The following is a 22,252-nucleotide window of genomic DNA, read 5'->3' as shown; positions in this document are numbered from 1 at the left end:
AATATTCTTGCCTGGAAAATTCCATGGGTAGCAGAGGTTAGTGGGCTGCAGTCCATAGGATCGCAAAGAGTCGAACATGACTGAGCGACCAACACAGGCATTACCTAGTCCAGGGTTTCTATGGTTGTAGTATAACTTCCTTTCTTTTCAGGAAATACTGTCTTGTGTTAACAAATGACTAACTGTGATCTGTGATTTTTACGACTTTGCATATAAAGAAATGTGTAAATTAGAAAAAATTATTGTTCTCATATATGTCGTAACTTTTAGTTTAGAAAAACTAGAGAAAGCCTATCTATGGATTAAGAGAATCACTAGTTTCAGTCAGAACCCTTCAGATTTAGCTAAAATTCATAAAATGATCAGTTAATAAGCTACTAAATGTTGCATTTTTGTGGAGGATACAAAATATATCTGGCCTGCCACGTGCTCCAAGAGTTTATCACCTGGGTGATGAAACAAGGCCTTTTTGCATAGGATGTGGTGGAATGTCTTTATGGAAGAGAAAGATTTTGAGCTATAAATGACAAATTATGAATATCAAAATTGTTTGAATGATTTTGAATGACTTCATTTGTCTCAAAGGAAAATTTGTTGTACATGATTATGCTATTAATATTGAACATCAGAAAACACAACCTGAGGACTCTTATTTGCTAATCAGGCAATTTTCCTCCCACAATTTATCCACTTCCTTCAACTCAGGATTATTCCTGGGTGTATATTTTTCAAACACATTGCTTTAATTTGAAATAATCTTAGCAATGGGACAGTTGTAATCCAGCTAATTGTGAGGATGAAGAGAGGTGCTGCTTAATGCGTTCATGTGGCAAGGTAATAGATTTGATATATATAGTACCTAATAGTATTAACCTGTGTTAGGTCTAGAAAACAATTTCCAGTGGTTTTGCATTCAGAATTGATATAGGAGATATGTATCTCACTTTGTACTCAGGTAATCCATATAGCCATTTCAGGAAGCAAGGACCAGGAATGGAAGTGAGGGCTCCAAAACTTACGGCTGGGTAGCCATATGAGGTAAGTAAATTCTCTGCTTTGAAACTTGTTACGTGCTATGTAATACATTTACATTTAAAAGTTGGTCTAATAAGCTAAGTGTTCCAGTGGTGTGTTGGACGCTGTCTACACTGGTTCACATGGGTCATCATTTCTTTCCAATCCTGCATACATTGGCATCACACTGGAAGCTTGAAACCAGACAGAGTGGAAGTATTTACACCCCAGAAATGGAAACTGCCACAAGTCAGGCCTCTCCCTACCTCTGCTCCTCCCACCCAGAACCAACTGTTAAACATTTATTAATACAGCCCTATTTAAACTTCAAGTTTTTAGATACAAATCAATTTCAGCAGATTTGTCTGAGCTGGGACTGGTTTGAAAGGTGATGGACTCTATCGTAGAATGAGGCCAGTCCCCAAAGAGAGAAGGTAAGAATGAGTATCTGGGAAGGAAAAGAAGCAGGTGATTAATTTTCAAGATAGTATTTGTCACACGTGGAAAATATATCTATATACACACATATACACATTTTTTTTTCTTTGCCAACTTCTGCTAATCCTTGTGAGACATAAAGGTGATTTGCTAACTTCCCCAGGAGAGGAAAGAGGGAAATGGGGAAATGATGGTCAGTGAAGCAGTAAAAGTTCTCACCAACACCAGCTCTGAAAACATAAGAGAAGGAAGCTGAAAGCTTCGGAAGAGGAAGCATGGTGCAGATAAGAGAGAGATTTGACCATCAAGATCCTGAAAGTCTGTCTTGTGAGATTCTAACACCAGGAAAAGTTCCAGGGAGTTTGATGTGAAGTTAGAACAAGTAAGTGATTAACACTGAAGCTAAGAGCTGAAGGATACAGAAGAACATTCATTGTAACTAGGGGCCAACACATTTTTTTATATTTTCATTTTGTTTAATATCCTTTTAAAACATAGTGTGCACATTAATACTAATATTTACATATATCACTGTTGTAGGAAAAAAGCTATTTTTAATAGAGAAAACTGTAGAAAAAAATATACTCTGAATTCTCACCTCGCTGTGTGGTTGACCATGATTGGAGAAGAAATCACCACAAGCTGGTGGGGGTTCTTATACTTCTTACTAGAAAATAAGTGCCTCATGACTAATCCCAGACCCACATGTGTAGAAAGACTTGAAACTGGCCTGCTTATAAAATTGTGTAACAGTCTCAGAAAAAAATACTTTGCAGGAGAATTAGATTGAAAGAAAATGAAGAATTTGAGAGTACTGTTGCTGTGTGTCTTTCTCTAGGATAGTGGTGAGTTTTAGAAGCAGATTTGAACCATGCACCTGCAATCATCACCATGTTTGCATTTCTAAAGGTAAAATACAATGATACCAGGTGTATTACTTTACAAATCCCTTTAATTTACTCCAGCTAACTACTATCTCTGTTCCAGGGTCCTAGTTAAATTAGCATACCTGTTGCATTATTGAAATCCATTCAGCTCTAGACCCTTTAAATAAAGAACCATATCAGAAGGTTACAAATCTTGACTATGAAAGTATATACAGTGCAGCAATATGTGTACAGAGTGCATATGCAGTTTGCAAACCTTTAGAAACAGTTTTCCAGTTGACCGGCGCAGCAGACAGCATCCGTCCTTGGTATCTCCTGCATATTTCCAAGCGGAGCTTCTCTGGACTGTTGCCTCCTGATACGTGCTACTTCTCTACACCTTTGCACTATTTCCGCCTCTCATAGGCATTTATAACTCGCAGGTTTGTATCATTTATGGATTTCATTCATGTGCCATTTACCTTTTTTCCAAATAATTAAGCCCAAAATTACATTAGAGCTTGCTCAAGCTGCTTGCCACTTGGATAAATTATACATCATGGCTTCTCCAGTCAATCACCATCTAGCATTTGCAACATTCTGCAAGTCGCTTAGCTCTATTAGTTGTCTTCCTTGGCAGCCCTCAGGAGAATGAGGCTTACCCAGGGAATTACAATAAGAAAAACGTGCAGCAATTGATTTTGGTGTTCTATTAACATTTCAACTTGAATGTTCTTCTACTGTCTCTAGTGAAAAAGAATATTATTATTTTCTTATCCTATAAGAGAGTAGTGGTCAACACTACTATTTTAGAAGTCAGAAAAATGGAAAATACTTTCACTAGTATTTGGCTAAGGCTTACTATACAGAAAGAAATATGGAAATCATTTTCTTACGTATTACACCTTTATGGACTGTTCAGTCTTAAAATTTAGGTAAATAACAGTTATATTATGTGTAAGTTATCTTTTTTCCTTATTTGAAATTTGTGTAAACTGAGATAAATATGGAATATTTGTTCACTGTTGTATCCTTGTTACTTGACATAGTAGGCACTTTATAAATATTTGTTGAATGAATGTTAATAAAATTATTGACCCACAAATTTAACAAATTTATCATCCTCTGATGATAAAAATTAGAATACAAGTTTCACGGTTATAGAAACCCTGGCTGCATTGTCACGTGATCTCTCCTACTTGATATAGTGCCTTGGTATTAATGATACAGTGTATCCTCAATAAATGAGGATATTGTACAAGTACAATATTCCAGTAAAAATCACCCAGGTAAAACATGCCTGTCAATCTTAGTGGGAGTTCCCTTGCAATTTGTGTGGTTACTTATCTGAATCATTGTCTTTGTTTCTCTAAATATACCATGCACTCAACATTTAAGGAAGGTAATTATAATACTTGGCTCACCTTCAAGTCCAGAGTACCTAATTTTGAAACCGTAATTTCATAAGTGCAAAGTCTCTTAATTAATCTTTTTAAATTAGTTATTTTCGTATTATAAAGTAAGACACGTTATAAAAATAAATTTTCTTATAATAGAAAACTTACAAATCAGTGATAAATAAAAAGAAAAGAAAAATCACATTTTCCACACTCAAAATAGCTACTGTTAAAATTTTGATATCTATCGTTCCAATTATATGTGTGATATACATATTTATAGATATTATAACTATGTTACATATGATTTTGACACTTGCTCATTCCCCAGTTGTTTTAACATAAACATTTCTCTGTGTTTTAAATATTCTTTATGGAATTATTATTTTTATTTTTAAGTGTTAATCACTCAGTCATTTCCATCTCTTTGTAACCCATGGCCTGTGACCCACCAGGCTTCTCTGTCCATGGAGTTCTCCAGGCAGGAATACTGGAGTGGGTTGCCATTTTATTTTTAATTGGAGGATAATTGCTTTACAATGTTGTGTAAGTTTCTCTCATAGAACAATGTGAATCAGCCATAGGTATATATATGTTCCCTTCCTCTTAAACCTCCCAGCCCCCACCCCATCCCACCCCTCTGGGTTATCACGGAGTACCAAGTTGAGCTCCCTGTGTTACACAGCAACTTCCCACTAGATAATCTATTTTACATACAGTAATGTATATGTTTCAATGCTACTCTCTCAGTTTATCCCACCCTCTCTTTCCCCAGCTGTGTCCACAGTCTGTTCTCTCGGCGTCTTATTTCTGTCCTGCCCTGCAAATAGGTTCATCAGTACCATTTTTCTAGATTCTTTACAGAAATATTTTAATGATTTGGAATTATCTTTCTCCAGGTCATTGCATGCCTGATTTTATTTTACAGGTCTCACCTTTTTCATCTCCTGAGTGAGGCTTCCTGGATTACTGTAGCAAGTAGCTGCCACTCCCCAGCCCCAGCTTTTCCCTATCCTGTGACTCTCCTTGAAGCATAGAATGTATCTTTATTCATTATTGCATTCCCAGTGCCTAACCAGTGTATGGCCCTTGCTTAAATTATTTTTGAAAAAGTGAGTAAGTGAGGAAATGAAAGGATGAAGAAAATTCCATTGATACATTTACCATAGTGACTTAATGCCCCTATCTGTATACATGCAGGTTATTTACATCTCTTTCTTTATGGTAAATATCACTTTCATATATTTCTTTGAATAAGTTTTTGTGCACATTTGTGACTATTTTCTTAGTTTATGTTCTTAGAAATTGCTGGGTCTAAGGGTAAGTAAAATGTTAATATTATAAATAAATATTACCAGAAAGTTTGTGATGGTGTACACACTCATCAGTAGTATTTCAAATTGCCATTTTTAATTGTAGTTGATTTATAATGCTGTGTTAGTTTCAGGTGTATAGCACAGTGATCCATGTATGTATGCGTATGTGTTCTTTTTCATATTCTTAATATGATTTATCACAGGATGTTGAATATACTTCCCTGTGGTATACTGTAGGATCTTGTTGTTTATCCATTCTATACATAATAGTTTGCATCTGCTAATGCCAAACTCCCAATCTTTCCCTCCCACCACAGCAATCACAAGGCTGTTCTCTATGTCTGTGGATCTGTTTCTGTTTCATAGATAAGCTCATTTATGTCATATTTTAGATTCCACATCTAAGTGATATCACATGGTATTTGTCTTTCTCTGACTTACTTCACTTAGTATGATAATCTCTAGATCCATCCATGTTGTTGCAGATGGCATTACTTCATTCTTTTTTATGGTTAAGTAATATTCTATTGTGTATGTACATCACATTTTCTTTATCCCTTCAACTGTTGATGAACATTTAGGTTGAACATTCCATGTCTTGGCCATTGAATATAGTGTTGCTATGAACACTGGGATGCATGTAGCTTTTTAAATTAGAGTCTTAATTTTTTTGGGATATATGCCCAGAAGCAGACTGGATCATATGGTAGCTCTGTTTTTAGTTTTTTAATTACCTCCATACTATTTTCCATAATGACGGCACCAATTTATATTCCTGTCAACAGTGCGGTTGGGTTTCCTTTTCTCTGCACCCTTTCTAGCATTTATTACTTGTAGACTTTCTAAAAAATAAATTATTTTAATATAGTTGATTTACAGATTTTTCAACATTTTGGTGATGGCCATTCTGACTGGTATTAGATGATATCTTATTGTAGTTTTGATGTGCATTTCTCTAATAATTAGTGATGTTGAGCATCTTTTCATATTCATATTGGTCATCTGTATATCTCCTTTGGAGAAATGTCTATTTAGGTAGGTCTTCTGCCCATTTTTTAAAGTGATTTTATTTATTTGTTTATTTTTGGCTGTTCTGGGTCTTTGTTGCTGTGCAGCTTTTCTCTAGTTGTGGCGAGTGGGGCTACACTCTAGTTGTGGTACGTGGGATTCTCATTGCAGTGGCTTCTTTTGTTGCAGAGCAGGCTCTAGGGTGTGTTCAATTCAGTTCAGTTGCTCAGTTATGTCTGACTCTTTGTGACCCCATGGACTGCAGCACACCAGGCTTCCCTGTCCATCACCAACTCCCGGAGCTTGCTCAAACTCATCTCCATTGAGTCCGTGATGCCATCCAACCATCTCATCCTCTGTCGACCCCTTCTCCTCCTGCCTTCACTCTTTCCCAACATCAGGGGCTTTTCTAATGAGTCAGCCCTTCGCATCAAGTGGCCAAAATACTGGAGCTTCAGCTTCAGCATCAGTCCTTCCAATGAATATTCAGGATTGATTTCCTTTAGGAGTGACTGATTTGAACTCCTTGCAGGTTGCATGGGCTTCAGTAGTTGCAGTTCCTGGGCTCTAGAGCACACGCTCAATAGTTGTGGCACACAGGCTTAGTTGCTGCATGACATGTGCGATATTCCTGGACAAGGCATGGAACCCGTGTCTCCTGCATTGGCAGGCAAATTCTTTACCACTGAGTCATCAGGGCAGCCCCATGCCCATTTTTTTATTGGGCCTTCTGTTATTTTAATATTGAGCTCTATAAGTTGTTTGAATATTTTGAAAGTTAATTCCTTGCCAGTTGCATCATTTACAAATATTTTCTCCCACTCCATGGGTTGTCTTTTCATTTTGTTTATGGTTTCCTTTGCTGTGCAAGAGCTTTTAAGTTTAATTAGGTTACATTTGTTTATTTTTGCTTTTGTTTCCATTATTCTAGGAGGTGGATCAAAAAAGATCTTATTGCGATTTATGTCATAGAGTGTTCTGCCTGTTTTCCTCTAGGAGTTTTATAGTATGTGGTCTTACACTTATGTCTTTAATCTATTTTGAATTTATTTTTGTGTATGTTGTTAGGGAATGTTCTACTTTCATTCTTATACATACAGCTGTTCAGTTTTCCCAGCACCACTTATCGAAGAGACTGTCTTTTCTCCATTATATATTCTTGCCTCCTTTGTTATAGATCAATTGACCATAGTGCACTGGTTTATTTCTGAGCTTTCTATCCTGTTCTGTTGATCTGTGTGTCTTTGTTCCCGTACCATACTGTTTTGATTTCTAGCAAACTGAATCCAACAATATATTAAAAGGATTATATAACATAATCAAATGGAATTTATCCTAGGCATGCAACGATTTTTTTTCCATATCTGGAAATCAATCACTGTTACATACCACATTAGCAAGTTGAAGAATAAAATGATCATCTCAATAGATGCAGAAAAAGCTTTTGATAAATTCAACATCAATTTATGACAAAAACTCTCCAGAAAGTAGGCATAGAGGGAACATACCTCAAATGATAAACACTGTATATGATGAGCCCTGAACTAACATCATACTCAATGATGAAAAGCTCAAAGCATTCCCTCTGAGATCAGGAAAAAGACAAAGGTGTCCATTTTTGCCACCTTTATTCAACATAGTTTTGGAAATCCTAGCCACAGCAATCAGAGAAGAAAATGAAATAGAAGAAATCCAAATTGGAAAAGAAGAAGTAAAACTGTCACTGTTGGCAGATGACATGACAGTATACACAGAAAATCTTAAAGATGCCACTGGAAAACTACTAGAGCTCATCAGTGAATTCAGTGAAATTTCAGGATACAAAATTAGTATACAGAAATCTTTTACATTTCTGTGTGTTAACAATGAAATATCAGAAAGCAAAATTAAGGAAATAGTTCCATTTACCATTATATCAAAAAAAAAAAAACAAAAACCTAGGAATAAACCTACCTAAGGAGGCAAAAGATATCTGTAATCTGAAAACTATAAGACACTGACTGAAAAAATTGAAGATGACACAAACAGATGGAGAGATATACTGTATTATTTGATTAGAAGAGTCAATATTGTTAAAATGACCATATTATACAAGACAATGTACAGATTCAGTGCCATCTCCATAAAATCATCAATGGCATTTTTTGGACTTAGAACAAAAAAATTTTTGATTTGTTTGGAAACATGAAAGAACCCAAGTAGCCAAAACCACCTTGAGAAAGAAGAATGGAGCTGAAAGGTAATCATGCTTCCTGACTTTATACTATACTAAAAATCTACAGTAATCAAAACAGTATGGCACTGGCTTAAATTACCATTTCACTCAAGTCAGAAATAAATTTTTGTCATTTTTGAAACAGTATTATTAGTTGAGAAATTTCATCTCACTTTAAATAAAATTTCTTCAATTTTTAGACATATGTTTTATTATATAAGATACAATTATTTTAATATGCTTTTTTGTCATTGTCATTTTGTCTTTTGCTTTGGTGGATTGTCAGTTCATGTACTTGCCAAGTTAATAGTTAATAGTTTTAATTGATTTATAAGTTCATTATATACTAAGAATTTATTTAATTTCTTGTTCATTTCTTGTTCAACTGTGGAACTATTTTCCACAGTTTGTGGTTCTCTATCACTTTCGTTTACTGTATTATAATTTTTATATGATGTGAACTTTAAAACACATACAGAAATGTAGAGCTAACACACATACATAAAAACTATTTGTTATTGCCCAGCTTCAACAACTATCAGCTCATGACTAATCCCTCTCCTCAATTCTTTTACCTTATCTATTCCCAACTTCTGAGTATGTTGAAGAAATCCCATGCATTGTATCATTTAATCCATAAATATTACAATATATATCTTTAAAAGAAAAAGATTTTTCCCTTTTAACATAACCTCCAAACTAATAATTTATAGTATAAAATGGAGACTTTTTGATTTTTATGTAATTTTAATCTTCTTTATGGTTTCTGCTTTTGTTATTTTAAGAAAAATTTTCCTTATGTTATGAATTTATAAAAATTCACTTACTTTGCTATAAGGTTTTAATCCATAGCCTTTGTAGAAAGTTTTGAACATACAGATAAATTAAAGAGTCAAACCTCATAACTCATATGTATCACTTTCAATCTTGTAAGTGTAGGATATATCCTGAAATAGTTTAAAATTTATTTTAAAAAATTAAACTGTATTATTTTTAAACTTAATAATTTATTTCAAATGTCATCCCATGTTGATAAACATTGACTGTGACATTATTTTCTAAAGTTGCATAATATACTGTTGAAAAACTATAACATTATTTTACCCAATGCCTTAATGCTGGGTATTTAGATAGAGTGATATCTTTTGACAATGTATAATAAATCATATATTAATCAAATATTGAATCCCTGTGGTGTATCAGGGAGCTTCCCAGATGGCTCAGTGATAAAAGAATCTACCAGTCAATGCAAGAGACACAGGAGATGAGAGTTCAATCCCTGAGTCAGGAAGATCCCCTGGAGGAGGAAATGGCAACCCACTCCAGTACTCTTGCCTGGGAAATCCCATGGACAGAGGTGCGTGGTGGGCTACAATCCATGGGGTTACAAAGAGTTGGACATGACTGAGTGACTGAGCTCAAGCACAAGAATGATATGCCAGACACTATATTTGACATTGAAGAAACAGTGGCGAGAAAACACACACACACACACACACACACACACACAATGCAGGTTTCTGTCTGGTATATGGCTTAATGTAGTCATGAACATTTTTGTTCAGATATTTTTGTACTTTTTAAATTGTTTCTTTTAGATACACTTTTTAATTTAGATACACTTATTTATTTATTTTATTGAAGGATAATTGCCTTACAAAATTTTGTTGTTTTCTGTCAAACCTCAACCTGAATCAGCCAGAGGTTTACATATATCCCCTCCCTTTTGAACTTCCCTCTCATCTCTCTCCCCACCCCACCCCTCTAGATTGATACAGAGCCCCTGTTTGAGTTTCTTAGCCATACAGCAAATTCCTGTTGGCTATCTATTTTACATATGGTAATAGAAGTTTCCATGTTACCCTTTCCATACATCTTACCCTCTCCTCCCCTCTCCCCATTTCCACAGTCTGTTCTCTATGTCTGTTTCTCCATTGCTGCCCTGTAAATAAATTCTTCAGTACCATTTTTCTAGATTCTGTATATATGCATTAGAATACAATATTTATCTTTTTCTTTCTGACTGACTTCTGTCTGTATAATAGGTTCTAGGTTCAGCCACCTCATTAGAACTGACTCAAAGGTGTTCCTTTTTATGGCTGAGTAATATTCCATTGTGCATATATACCACAACTTCTTTATCTGTTCATCTGTTGCTGGACATGTAGGTTGCTTCCATGTTCTAGCTATTGTAAATAGTGCTTCAAAGAACAATGCATTTTTAAGAATGAAAAATGCTTGAAAAATTGATTTTTATAGATACTGTTAAATTCTCTTACACAATTATAATGACATTTTACATTTCCTCTTGCACTATCTCAGTGTCAATACCAAGTATCATTGCTATTTTCAATCTTTGGTAATCTGATAAATGAAAAATAATTTATCACTGTTTACTTATTATTTCACTTATTGTTAGTGAGAGTAACTACTTACTCATATGTATATATTGAATCTTTGTATTTTTCTTTTGTGGGTTACCTGTTCATGTTCTTTGCACATTTTTTTCTCATTGAGATGTCTATTTCTCATCTTTTCCAGTTTTGTTTTTTAAATTTAAATACTTAATGCATCGCAACAAATGGTTGTGAGTAGAGATCGTATGTGTAAAACTACTAAAAAAAACTTTTGACTAAGTAAAATGATTGTAAGTCTTTATATTTGAAGTTTATCTACAATAATATCCACCCAATTTGAATGCTTTCCTAATTTGCTCAGTAGTGTCTGCATAAACAGTCTCACACTGGAGGACTTAATTTAAGGCACCAACCTGGGAATAGGTCAAATGCTTATTTAGAGGTAAGTATAAAAAAATTATAGTATGTTGAAAGACAGAAGAAATGGACCTTCAGTGCTTGTGGAATTGCTAATGACTTATAGAGTCTTCCGGTTCAAAAATGGTAGTATTGGCAGTGATAAAAAGTCATTGCTATCTGCCAGTTACAAGATTATACAAAGTGATGTTGAGAACTTGGAATAATTCTTAATGTCAGTTTAACAAGAGTCATCAGTGCAATTAGCACCCTTGTAGGCAATCTCAAGAGAAAAGCTAAGGATTGAGTGATTGTGGAGTACAAAATACATTTTCACCTATGAGACAAAATGGTATGGAAACATAGACTTCCTTAGATTAGACTCTCTAGTTGGTAAGTGGGGAACTGATTTCAATTTCTAGGGCCATTAATCTCTTACCTTTTATTGGTAGTAAATTATCTTTAAATTGAAACAAACAAAGAGTATACCTGTCAGACCATGTGTCAGAATAAACACAAGCTGCCAACAAGTTGTAATTAGGACCTCTAGCCTGATCTACTTAAATGGCTTTGACAAGTAGAGGACCATAAAACCAATTTTCATTTTCAAAGAGGAAAATAGCTTTTAATCAAGAATTTGAAAAAAAAAAAAAGTGACCTACTTTCAGATTTTTTCTATCACATTGAATTTCTTTAACCACAACATTTTTATGCACTAACTGAGTGATATCTCTTATGCTTATGTCACTTTTGGTATTGCTTTGGTTTTTATTTTTGTTTTAATGTCTCATATTCGAGAGTAGTAGTTAGAAAATGAAAGCCCTCTCACTCTTTGATTTTCAGCACACGTGGGATCCGTCACACCACATTTAAAATCATATGTTATCAATTTGTATGAGCACTGTCTTGAAAATGTTCTGCTTGTCCCCTTCCCAGCATGCCCTGGTGGAAGCCCCCATCCAGCCTGCTCTAGTGGAAGTCCTTATCCAGTGTACTTTTGTGGAAAGGGCCTTCGTTTAACTGTTAACCAATGGGAAGCCACCAACCATAAAATTGCTAGCATGGAGGAGTGGCACAGATCATTTCAGCTATTGTAGAAAACCTACTAGATTTTATTATTGTGGTTGTTCTGACCTTTTGCATTGGATAGGTGGAGGGCATTTTCATTTTTCCTGTGCTGTCATTTTGAAAAAGTAAGAAAATAAAGGTTATGGTAGGGCATCCATTAAGACCGTTTATACAGCACGTGGTAAGATAGAAAACCTGTCTTAAACCTGAGTCACATAACACAAAATTCCTGAAGCACTCTGGCTGCAGATACAGTTGGATATAGGGATCAAATGATTTCACTAAGATTTTGTTTCTCTTTCTGAGACTTTTATCTTCTTCCAGCTATTTTCACAGGCAGCCTCTGTCCTATTTCCTTTCAAAACTCTCTGCCTTTTCTCTGACAAAACTGGCTTAGTTCAGATGCCCATTACTGAATCAACATGGTCATTAGGGAATTAGTTGAATGAACCTGGTCCTTGGGCTTCAGTCACAGAATCAGAGGGGTGAAGTCTCTTCAAGTCCACAAGGAACTGAAGTAGGGGACAGGAGAATATCCAAATAAATGGATGTAGGAGGAAAGGAGAATCGATGTTGTGGAGGCCAATATGACACTGTCTAGGGGTGTAGACTGTTCCACTATTGGGCTCTTGTTCTTTTGCATTTTGGATGCTCCCCAAACAAACAGACATAGCTATAAGAATGAATTTAGACTGGTTTTCTTCTCCCAAATCTAGAAAGGAGTCAGAGTTATAGTGGCAGTGCTAAAGGGGTGAATCTAAGAGACATGACCATCTAGAAAGCATCTCACATGTATTGATGGTGTTGTCTAGATTACCTTAATATCCACCAACTCTTTGTAAAATTTTTCATGCCCAATAATTTTGGTAGAATGTTTCACTTTCCTGAAAGAGTGCTGAAGCAATCTGATTGAATTGTTTGAATATTACTATTTTGTAGAACCACCTTCAATCAATTAGCTATCCTAGGAAAGCTATATATTTTTTGTCCATGTATCAATATTTAAGGAGGATAAAATTTATAAATCAGTGTGGTTCTTTCATTCCCTGAAGAATACCCAGTTGTAGGTATAGGAATACTTTGGAAACCATTATACACCTTATGAAGGGCTTCCCAGGTGGTGCAGTGGTAAAGAATCCGCCTGCCAATGCAGGAGACACAAGAGATGAGGGTTCGATCCCTGGGTCAGGAAGATCCCCTGGAATAGGAAATGACAACCCACCCTAATGTTCTTGCCTGGAAAATTCCATGGACATAGGAGCCTGGCAGGCTACAGCCCATGGGGTCACAAAGAGTCAGACGTGACTGAACACAAGCAGGATACACTTTATGGAGAAATACCAGAAAGATTGACTGTATCCTCTCTAAAATATCAATAGGAGACCATCAAGATTTCTCAGTTCCTTACAAAGTGAGGAATGACTTTCCAGAAAATAAGTGACTTCTTGTCACTTATCTAGGCATTTCACCCTACATAAAATGCTTCTAATAGCTTATGATTTCCAAAGTTAATCCTTTTTAAACACTTACTTAATCCTTCTGATTACGTCAAGAAGAAAGTCACAGTCTGGTGTTAATGTATCTTTAACACCGAACATTCACTAATAGCCCTTTTAAAGAGAAGTGTTCAGTAAACAACTGAATCTCTGATGAACCTGGAGCTGGGCTTGATAAGCCTCATTAAGAGAACAGGAGTCTTCTGAACTGATGCTAAAGAACACTGATATTTGCAGTAGTAGATGGGGAGTTCATAAATCCATGGTGTTTGCCACATTAGTTTACTGAAAAAGTAGTGTCTATATGGAACCTTACATCATGAAAACCTAAAATAGGTTTGAACCTATAATAGGCTTCAAGAAAGGTGAATCTAAATTCACAAATGTCAGGAAAATATCACTAAACTTTTTAGTTTCATATGATAGAACGCTACTATCACATGACATGCCCCTTTATACTCCTAGAAGAGACAGAATATTGGATGGACCATGGCTCAGAACCACTAGACTAATTCTTGTGCTTTTAAGTAAAGTCCTTTATTTCCTTGAAAAGACCTCTTTTAAATTGCAGATGATGCTGGTCTGGGGAAAGGTGTCCCTAAAGAGACAGTAGCGTAAGTGCCCATGTTAGTACTATCTTACTGTGTGCACAGGCTAAATCTAATGCAGATTGAACTAATCTAAAGTTCAACATCTGTTTCATTCAAAGTGGAACATTTGAAATTCAATGCAAAGAAGGACTTTCAAACCCAGCTTTTATTCTGCACAACTAATTGCAATAGTCAGTTTCCAGTTTTTGAGTCTATAAAGCCTTTTAGCTAGCCCCAATTAAAGTCCCATAGAGTAGCATTACAATTTGATGAATGTTTTATAGGTTTCATTATATTTTTACAAAAAACTGTTGTATATAATTTTATAAATTTTTGAATTTAGTAATATTGAATATCAGTAATATATTGAATACTATTGTTAAGAACCTGTACTTTGGAGCTAGACAGACTTTTGATAGAATTTCTCATCTCCTACTGAGTGACTTTGGACAAGTTATTTACTCTCTAAGTTCCAGATTCTTTTTTTATAAAATAGGGATATGGATAGTATCTTTCACATAGGTAGCAAAAGTAAACTAATGCTGTTGGGTGCATTAAACAAAATAAGTAATCTCTTACACAATACCTGACAAAGAATTAGGGGTGAAACATATTAAATGTAATGAATAATCATCATAGTAGCAGCTTTATTCATTGCTGACGTTTAATTTAATAGCTTTGTTTGTAGAACACAATCATTCAGGTTAAATGCATGTTTAAAAAGTACCTCTTGATGTTTTCAAATGTGAAAATGTTTGCACAATGAAAATGAGAGTAAAAAAAGTAAAAGTAAGAATTTTTACTTTTTTTCTGAAATTTTTGATTTTCCAACACTCATAACACTGGCTGTATGAAGTATATCCAGCTTAGTCTTTATTTACTCGAATTTTCTCATCATCTTCTTTGGCTACCTCTGCCCTGGGCTGTGTTCCCCTGCCCACTCCCCTAAGAAGATGGAATGTTTAGAACTGGAGGGCAGGAGTTCAGGGCTCCTCTCTAGGATGTCCTTACCAACTCTGTCCCCTTTTATAAAGAGGAAACTAAAGCCCAGAGTGGATTGGTATTTACACAAGTTCAACTGAGTCAGAATTTAAACTTTGCTTCTCACACTCATTCCTTTGCACTATACTGATTTTAAAAACTGGTAAGACTCAACAATTTTTTAAATCACTGTGGCCCATTTAAGAAAATGACCTTGAAGAAAAAAGCTGTAACTGATGAAGGAATAGAAACATATTTTGGTTTTCTAGAATCAGTTGATTTTTTGTAAGCCATGTTCCTAAGATCATATTCGGAATATATTACATATAGAGCAAAGATATCACTGCCGACAAAGGTCTGTATAGTCAAAGCTATGCTTTTGACAGTAGTCATGTACTGATTTGAGAGTTGGATCATAAAGAAGCCTGGGAGCCAAAGAATTGATGCTTTCTAACTGTGGTGTTGGAGAAGACTCTTGAAAGTCCCTTGGACTACAAGGAGATCAAACCAGTCAATCCTTACTTCATTGGTAGGACTGAAGCTGAGGTTCCAATACTTTGTCCACCTGTTGTGAAGAACCAAACCATTGGAAAAAACCCTATGTTAGGAAAGATTGAGGGGAGGAGAAAAGGACACAGAGGATGAGATGGTTTGATAGCATCACTGAGTCAATGGACATGAATTTGAGCAAACTCCAGGAGATAGTGAAGGACAGGAAAGCGTGGCGTGCTGTAGTCCCTGGGGCTGCATAGTCAGACACGACTTAGTGACTGAACAGCAACAGATAGACACAATGATTATATATGTATATAAATATTTAATATTTTCTTGATTATTATCATTATAGTAGTAATTAACAGCAACTAATAACCAAATATTATTAATTAATACTATTAACTCAATATTAATCATTATATATTTTACTGTTAATTAGAATATATGATTTTCTTTTCTAGCTAAAGGATTATTGTGATGTTACCAAAGGGTGTACCATTTTTATGAAATTTCCCAACAATATTGAGAAAAAAATTTTCTTTTTAAGATGGTATACTAAACCTTGAAAAAAAGAAAAAACAGTTCACACTGCAAAGTGTGTGGGGAAAAGTCCTGCTCTGTAATTCTGTGTATGATGCTAGGATTAGGCAAGCAGCTGATGGATGGCTTGATCAGCCAGGGGCTAACCTGAAAACTGCCGACTTCCTGGATGTGAGCCAAAGATTGCCCTTGGGGTTGAGATAAGCCAGTTAATCTCCTGACTGAAACAGCTAGTCTAGATGTTGAATTGCTCTGGCACAGTACTTGTCAGGGATCTTGTGGACTGCCTACATACTAATTTCACCCACTGCATAGTCCTGGGCTTGCAAGGGTATTTGGGGCAAGGGTATGGCATAGTTGCTATGAGCTGACAGATTCAGCTGCCAAGAGAAGGTTATACAAGGTGGAGTGTTGGTTTGCCTGAATTTTTCTTAGATCAGTTCCCAGTCACCAGTGGAGAGGAAACAGCTGCATAATAGGTCTAGCTTGTTTTATTCATGCGTAAGGATGTAATAAGGAATCTGTAAGCTGGTATTAGCTGTTTCTGATCCTCTGAGAGGTTCTTCTGGCTGTGAGGATCCTTAAAAGTTGTTGAGAGAGTCATTTGGGACTGGCGTATGCTGATGAGTGAACTGCAAGGCATATACAAAATGAAAAGAAGACTTTCTAGAGAGCCAGCAAAAAATAAAGGCGGTCTTTGAATACGGAGCAGAAATTTGACACAAAATGCCACCATTATCTGATCTTTTAATATAAGAAATGTTAAAATAGATTAAGCAGCAAAATATGTGTTACACAGGCTTCAAAGTTTTCAAAACAACCATCTTCAGCCTAGAAAGAACTGAAGACTTCAACCTACATTTTGGACTTACTCCATTTTAATATTTGTACCATATCTTATTCAGTATTGAGTCCCAACTTCATTTGTTTTGGGCTAAAAAGATGAACAAAATCAGTTATTTCCTTTAATGACTTTACATTCCAGTAAAGGTGAAAGTGACAAAGAAAGTGAAGTGTTAGTCGGTTGTGTTCAACTCTCTGCAACCTTATGAACTGTAGCCCGCCAGGCTCCTCTGTCCGTGGGATTCTCCAGGCAAGAATACTGGAGTGGATAGCCATTCCCTTCCCTAAGGGATGTTCCTGACCCAGGGATCGAACCCAAGTCTTGTATAGTGGGCAGATTGTTTACCGTTAAAGGTGGTCACACCAAATAAGAAAAGAATATCACCAAGAAAAAGATGAACATCCATCATCACACAATGGCTGAGGATTTGGACCCATTTAGAAATCTGTCTTCCTTCATTTTTTCTACCTTACTCTACGCATTCATATTTCATGTGCATCTGCACCTATAGCTATTATTTATGTTCTACAGATACCAAAGGTTTTCTCTGTACCCTGTTCTCACCCATGCTCCACTAGCCAGATGCATAGTGAATATATTTTTTTTAAATGTCCGATAGGAACTTTCACCAGAATCCATTCTTCTGTTATCTTTGGATGTGATCCACTTGGGGCTGTGACGGTCCGCGCAGAAGCGAGGCGGCTGTCCTGGGTGTTCATTGGAAGGACTGATGTTGAAGCTGAAACTCCAATACTTTGGCCTCCTGATGCGAAGAGTTGACTCATTGGAAAAGACCCTAATGCTGGGAAGGACTGGGGGCAGGAGGAGAAGGGGACGACAGAGGATGAGATGGTTGGATGGCATCACCGACTCGATGGACATGGGTTTGGGTAAATTCCGGGAGTTGGTGATGGACAGGGAGGCCTGGCGTGCTGCGATTCATGGGGTCGCAAAGAGTCGAACACGACTGAGCGACTGAACTGAACTGAACTGATTTACTTGAGTTGGTTGCACCATATATCACCCTGGCATCAACCTAAACTCTTGGAGCCCTCAAATTCCTTCATTTCTCTCAACTTCACATATAACTGACCTCTAAGTTTAATTGCTTCTACCCCTGTCTTGCCTGAAGAACTATGGACGAAAGTTCATAACATTGTATAGGAGGCTGTGATCAGAACCATTCCCAAGAAAAATTAAAAAAATAAAATAATTTTGCAAAAAGGCAAAATGATTGTCTGAGGAGGCCTTACAAATATTTGAGAAAAGAAGGGAAGCTAAAGGCAAAGGAGAAAAGGAAAGATATATCCATCTAAATGCAGAGTTCTGACGAATAGCAAGGAGAGATGAGATAGCCTTCCTAAGTGATAAATGCAAAGAAATAGAGGAAAACAATAGAATGGGAAAGGCTAGATATCTCTTCAAGAAAATCAGAGATACCAAGGGAACATTTCATGCAAAGATGAGCACAATAAAGGACAGAAAGAGTATGGACCTAACAGAAGCAGAAGATATTAAGAAGAAGTGGCAAGAATACACAGAAGAACTATACAAAAAAGATCTTCAGGACCCAGATAATCACGATGGTGTGATCACTCACCTAGAGCCAGACATCTTGGAGTGTGAAGTCAAGTGGACCTTAGAAAATATCACTACAAACAAAGTTAGTGGAGGTGATGGAATTCCAGCTGAGCTATTTCAAGTCCTAAAACATGATACTGTGAAAGTACTGCACTCAAGATGCCAGAAAATTTGGAAAACTCAGCAGTGGCTACAGGACTGGAAAAGGTCAGTTTTCATTCTAATCCCAAAGAAAGACAATGCCAAAGAATGTTCAAACTACTGCACAATTGCACTCATCTCACACACTAACAAAGTAATGTTGAAAATTCTCCAAGCTAGGCTTCAACAGTACATGAACTGAGAACTTCCAGATGTTCAAGCTGGATTTAGAAAAGGCAGAGGAATGAGAGATCAAATTGCCAGTATCCACTGGATCATAGAAAAAGCAAGAGAGTTCCAGAAAAACATCTACTTCTGCTTCATTGACTATGCTGAAGCCTTTGACTGTGTGGATCACAACAAACTGTGGAAAATTCTTCAAGAGATAAGAATACCAGACCACCCGACCTGCCTCCTGAGAAATCTGTATGCAGGTCAAGAAGCAACAGTTAGAACCGGACATGGAACAATGGACTGTTTCCAAATTGGGAAAGGAATACCTTAAGGCTGTATATTGTCACTCTGCTTGTTTAACTTATATGCAGAATGCATCATGCAAAATGCCAGGCTGGATGAAGCACAAGCTGTAATCAAGATTGCCGGGAGAAATATCAATAACCTGAGATATGCACATGACACCACCCTTATGGCAGAAAGTGAAGAGGAACCAAAGAGCCTCTTGATGAAAGTGAAAGAGGAGAGTGAAAAAACTGGCTTAAAACTCAACATTCAAAAATGGAAGATCATGGCATCTGGTTCCATCACTTCACGGCAAATAGATGGGGAAACAATGGAAATAGCGACAGATTTTATTTTCTTGCTTCCCTGGTCGCTCAGAAGGTAAAGCATCTTCCTGCAATCCAGGAGACCTGGGTTCAGTCCCTGGGTCAGGAAGATCCCCTGGAGAAGGAAATGGCAACCCACTCCAGTACTCTTGCCTGGAAAATCCCACGGATGGAGGAGCCTGGTAGGCTATAGTCCATGGGGTCGCAAAGAGTCAGACATGACTGAACAACTTCACTTTCACTTATTTTCTTGGGCTCCAAAATCACTGCAGATGGTGACTTGTGCCATGAAATTAGAAGATGCTTGCTCCTTGGAAGAAAAGCTATGACCAACCTAGACAGCATACTGCAAAGCAGAGACTTTACTGACAAAGGTCCATCTAGTCAAAGCTATGGTTTTTCCAGTAGTCATGTATGGATGAGAGAATTGGACCATAAAGAAAGCTACGTGCCAAAGAATTGATGCTTTTGAACTATGGTGTCGGAGAAGACTCTTGAGAGTCCCTTGGACTGCAAGGAGATCCAGCCAGTCAATTCTAAGGAAATCAGTTCTGAATATTCATTGGAAGGCCTGATGCTGAAGCTCCAATACTTTGTCCACCAGATGTGAAGAAGTGACTTATTTGAAAAGACCCTGATGCTGGGAAACATTGAAGGCAGGAGAAGAAGGAGACGACAGAGGATGAGATGGTTAGATGGCATCACCTACTTGATGGGCATGAGTTTGAGCAAGCTCCGGGAGTTGGTAATGAACAGGGAAGCCTGGCGTGCTGCAGTCCATGGGGTCGCAAAGAGTCGGACACGACTGAGTGACTGAACTGAACTCATCCCTGTCTTGACACCTCCTCTCTTACAGGTTTGGTTCTTTGGGATGTAGATTCTGCTTTGAATCAGCATCTGTGCAAAAAAAGGGAAGGAAGTAGGATTGGGCAGAGGGGGAAGCTGAGCTGTGAGGCAGGCCCTATAACCTCAGCCACAAGGATCTTGGGAACTATAATGGCTTCTGAGTTGCTCCATGTTGTACAGAAATGGCAAAGGCTTCATCCTTAAAGAGATTCTGGGCTGTACATTTCTATTTCTGTTATACCTGCCTTTCTGTTTCCTTATCAGTCACCTTATTTTAGGTTTTGAAACTTTTTGTTTGAACTTTTCTGGAAATCTTCTAATTATTCCCATTTCTCTCTTCTATATATCCTCCACTTCAATATAAAACAAATTCACGTCACTCTACTACTTACAGTCCTCCCATAACTCCTCATCACTTGCAGAATAAAGTCCTGGTTTCATAGCATTACTTACAAGGAACTTTATGATTTCAGGCCTGTCTGCCTTTTGAGACTAATTGCTTCCAACTGCTCCTGGACCAACCCTGAATGCTAGCAACATGGAACTCCCTGCAGTTCCCGAAATCTACTGCAGTCTTCTTTAGGTCTTTGTCCTTCTAGTCATCTACCTAGAAAGTCCTTTTCTCACCCTATTTGTCTACTAAACTCGTCTTAACCGCTCTTCAAGAGTCAATTCAGGTTTGTTTTCTTAAAATGCCTCCCCCCTACCCCATTTCTAGATAAAAATCAAGCACTTTCATTTCTGTAGGCTCTTGTCATGAGCTGAGTTATTTGTTTTTTGTTTCAGCCTTTATGATGCAAAAACCTAAGGGGCCAGTAAGATGTGTTTGTGCATGTATCTTATATAAATTTATCTTATATTCCCTGTACTTAGCACAATTTCTGGCTCAAACTATCTTTCAGAGGAAGAAAGGAAAAGGAAGGAGGGAAGGAAGGAAGCCCTATCTCTAATTATCAAGTGTATTCTAATCAACACCTGTAATTACTTCATTAAGGTGTTCATGAGTTCTGTATTGAATTACTTTGCAAATGTAGAAACAAAGATTTTGTGAAATTTATTCTTGATATACTTTGATATCTTTTTTTTGTCTTTCTGTATTATCTTTTTTTCTGATTTTTTATTTTCAGTTGAAGGATAATTGCTTTACAGAATTGCATTGGTTTCTACCAAACAACAACATGGGTAAACCTATGGCTGATTCATGTTGATGTTTGGTATACTTTGGTTTCTGCAGAATTTTTGCATCTCTGAAAAAATCACATGTTCATAGTTGGAAACCTCAACTGTTTGATCACTGGTAAAATGGACCTGCCTGGTAGGGCTCAGAACTGAGAACCCAAAGAAGCCTTCGGGGTGAGCTCCTGGGAGCAGTGCTGGCAGTAGCTATTCAGAGGCCTTTGGAACAATTAGGCAGTCAGTGTTAGACTGACCCACAAATAGGCAGGATATGCACATATCAGCAGGTGACTAGAATAGGATATTGAGGAGGGAGCAGACAAAGGCTATTTTATGACTGCTGGTGGCAAAGAAGGAGTGATGTAGGCAGATATAATAAATGCTTCTTCCCGGAGATCCAGCCATAAATAATGGACACTCAGTCACACCAACTGGTATTTAGAGGCAGTTGACAATCCTGGAAGGCCTGGACATCAAAGTGCTGGCTTTTTTAGGTATCAGGACTGAAGGAGAGAGTAAAGCAGAAAATTAGCATGGAGACCCAGGATATTAGGACAGGGCTATGTGGCAGAGGCTTGGCCACTGTGGACAAAGGAAGAACTCATTATGGAAAGTAGACACAGCCTCACTGCAGTGCAGGCAGGAAAACTGACTCCGTGTGGAGGGACTAAATGTGGCCTCTGCTGTCTCCTGAGGTCCAGG

The 22,252-nt window shown here is 37.0% G+C and overlaps 1 protein-coding gene across 6 annotated transcripts in view; it reads left to right on the top strand.

Moving 5' to 3' along the window:
• The window catches only part of LOC145511643 (uncharacterized), a 274,218-nt gene that overhangs the window by 119,203 nt on the left and 132,763 nt on the right, over positions 1–22,252 (top strand). For all 6 annotated transcript variants that reach the window (XM_081505244.1, XM_081505243.1, XM_081505240.1 and 3 more), the window contains exon 3: positions 956–1,038. The gene's annotated coding sequence lies outside the window, so the exon portion shown is untranslated. The remainder of the gene's footprint in view (positions 1–955; positions 1,039–22,252) is intronic.

Source organism: Giraffa tippelskirchi, chromosome 6 (genome assembly GCF_054371585.1).
Source record: "Giraffa tippelskirchi isolate mGirTip1 chromosome 6, T2T-mGirTip1v1.2.pri, whole genome shotgun sequence".
Lineage (NCBI taxonomy): Eukaryota > Metazoa > Chordata > Mammalia > Artiodactyla > Giraffidae > Giraffa > Giraffa tippelskirchi.
The sequence above is the reverse complement of the archived record's forward strand: the minus strand, read 5'-3'. Positions and strand labels throughout refer to the sequence as shown.